Source organism: Ornithodoros turicata, unplaced genomic scaffold (assembly GCF_037126465.1).
Source record: "Ornithodoros turicata isolate Travis unplaced genomic scaffold, ASM3712646v1 ctg00001260.1, whole genome shotgun sequence".
Lineage (NCBI taxonomy): Eukaryota > Metazoa > Arthropoda > Arachnida > Ixodida > Argasidae > Ornithodoros > Ornithodoros turicata.
The window spans coordinates 52,441-55,642 of NW_026999524.1; the positions used below are offsets into that span (position 1 = coordinate 52,441).

The 3,202-nt window shown below is 43.9% G+C and overlaps 1 non-coding gene across 1 annotated transcript; it reads right to left on the reverse strand.

Moving 5' to 3' along the window:
* Positions 1 to 1,631: 1,631 nt before the first annotated feature.
* Trnas-gcu (transfer RNA serine (anticodon GCU)) lies at positions 1,632 to 1,704 on the reverse strand. The gene has a single exon. It is a non-coding gene; the product is annotated as a tRNA-Ser (tRNA).
* Positions 1,705 to 3,202: the final 1,498 nt, after the last annotated feature.

A 3,202-nucleotide genomic window follows, 5' to 3' on the forward strand; every position in this document is an offset into this window, starting at 1 on the left:
CGCTGCTGGCATCCAAGCCCTTGTGAAACGCTTGGACAGGTGCATTAGTGCACCTGGAGATTACGTTGAAAAATAAAACTAATTTCTCGCCTCTAAGTTTATTTTAATTTTTCGAAAAATAAAAAGTGGCGATTTGATCTGGACACCCCTCGTATTTAGGGTATGCTACGGTAATGGCACACATGCACGCAATAAGCAATCGTCATACAGCGTTGCATAAAATATTGCGCTGTGACGACTTTTTGTTCGTTGAGAGCCCTTCTAGAACCACGTAATAAAGCTCCCCCTTTTTAATTCTTTTTTTACGCACCGAGCATTACAAGAAAGCGGCTTTCTTCGAGATTGATGTACGACAATCGTAAGAAGATCCAGACTCGAACCAACACCTCTTCATTGCCTGTCACGTGCGGTTCCAATTATGCCACACTGCATGGCACCATTTACGAGGGTCTAGCAAACTTGTGTACTTTTGCCAAGGCTTCAGCGATGCTTCCACGTACTTCCTAGGCTAGTGTCACTGTCACATATTTCCCCGGTCGCGTTGACCTAAAAAAGGTCAACGCGACCGGGGAAATACGAGCGTTTACTATAGTATATCCAAGTAAAGCATTCTAGTGCTGATTATGGTTGAGACGGAACTTCCCTCAAGCTCGCAAACAAACACTTGCGGTGTCTGGGCGACAGAGAGGTAAACTGCGCGTGACTGCGCAACTGATATAACCATTCTACAGTGCAGTATTCGAGAACTGCCTATATTTCACGCACACTTCAAGGAATCCTTTGAAGCATGAAGCGTGTAGCGACGTCTTACATTAATGGATTTCGCCTGCGAGAATGTGTACAGCATGTTGGTAGGGACTGAACATGAATTGGAACGCGGAGGAACAACCACGACACACACACTCTGCGTTCTCAATCATGTTCATTTCACCTCAGCAGATTTAACTTCTTTGCTCAAGAATTTCTTAATCAATTTTCGAATCGTGCACTTCTTCCTCTATGATCAATAATGCAAAAAAGACACAGACGAACAGGTGTTATTCATCATGTTACTAAACCAGCACGTTCTTCATCTCCTTGCACTTCCTTCTCAATAGGCTGCGGTGCTTTGCAAGCCAAGCTACCAGTCTCTCACCGAGGTTTGCTAGAAAACTGACGAGTAATCCACGAATAAATACGACGAAAGCGGGCCTCAAATCAGTCACAGTGAAGGAAGTGACCCCCTGATCATATTGATTAGTTGTTTTGCTGTTTCTTTTATAAGAGCTCTTGAAGTCGTCCAAGGACCTTGGTCTTTGGTACAGTCCTGCCTTGAATCCTTGTGTTATCAATTTCTTGAGGGCTGCCCTGTCAAGTGACCCGTAGTGTACGACAGGCCAAGAAGGCGCCTCACCATGAATGATCTCTTGAAAGCCGAAACTATCATTTGAGAAGAGCTTTGAGCGCAGAGCGTTGCTGGGCTGGATTGAGCCAGGGACCAAGCAGTTTCGATAGGGAGAAGGGGCGAGAGTCCAGCTGACTAAGAGACTCGGACAGTTCGGTTCGGGAAGGTTGGTTGTGGGGGAAATGAAGAAGAATATGCTCCAGATGGGAGAGTCGACTTGTGAAAGATGAAAGTAACTGAAAAGGTTAGCTAGCTGTAGGGATCGAACCCACATCTTCTGGATTAGCGGTCCAGGGCTCTACCAATTGAGCTAAACTAACACGCCTCTCCAGCGACTTTCGGGATGCGTCATCTGAAGGGACGAAAACCAGCCACTCACTCTCCCTCCTTTCACTCTTACATTTTTTTGCTCACTCATACACACATTCACACGACGGAAATCGACGCAAGCGGCACCTGTTGAACAAGAAAGGAACTGATGTTCTGAGGCTGGAACAAACATAGAAGGGGCAGTACAAACAAAGCCTCAATTGCCTAAGAAATCAACGATGAAAGATGAAAGTCACTGAAAAGGTTAGCCAGCTGTAGGGATCGAACCCACATCTTCTGGATTACCGGTCCAGGGCTCTACCAATTGAGCTAAGCAAACGCGCCTCTCCAGCGACTTTCGGGGTGCGTCATCTGAAGGGACGAAAAACCTCCGTTCCTTCAGATGACGCATATGTGCCACAAGTAATACAGGAAAATCTTGTATTACATATAACCTCAGTTTCAACGTTCTCAAAGTACATATTTCTTTATTGATGCAGACTTATTCAAATTGATTTAAGGTGATACATGTGTAAGGAATCTGAGTAATTGAAACTGACTAGACATGCTTCCTTACTTGGCACTATCACAAAGCCAGATAAATAAATTCAGTGCATCGTACAAGACAAAAATATGTGTTGCAGGTATTCAGTCTCCAAAGGTGGGCCTCCCACTCACAAAGTACTTCTTGTTTTTTCAGCAAGTGAACAATGCTAGACAGCATTTCATAAAAAAAAACAATTATGTATGCCATTAAAAACAAAAATGACATGAGAAAGGAACGAATGCGATGCAAAAGAGTTGGCGCGAGAACGGCTAGAAGCTTCTGCAACGCTGGACGTTCTATGTAGACACACATGAAGCAAAACTAACTTGAATGTACAGGGTGCTCCACAAGAGAATGTCACTCAATTCCTGAAACCAGGTTTTACTTCGAAAAATCATGAATCTACACGGAATACACTCATACAGACTTTTGCCACAGATTGAGGCCATTTGAATTTGTGTCGCACCTTAATGAAGCCAGTGTGCGTAATTGAACTAAAAATGACTGCCAAGCAAAGGAATGCTTGGGATGTTTTCGGATGGGATGTTTCAAGATGTTTTGAAATGTGCTTTTCTTCCAATCAAATTCGTATGGTTTTTCACAGGATTTCTATAAAAATTTGGGAGCTGAAGGTCAGTCGCTGGCGGAAGCATGTTCAATGATTTTTTACGTTTGTGGAACTGTTCATGCTGCGGAACTGAATGCGTGGCAAGGCCATTGATTTGAATAAAACTGCTTTATGCTTTTTGACTGCCCCTCAATAGAGGCGGTGCCAAGAGTTCCGCAAACGCAAATTTCACGGGCATGCTTCGCCCAGTGACTGATTTTCGGCTGCAAAATTTTTGTAGGGATCTTGCGAAAAACACTCAATTCTGTTGGAAATAACATATCATGCTCATAGGTTTCCGAATTAAGGAAAGAATGCATTGTCGCTGGGGAAGAACGATGCTGCCTTTGCTTAA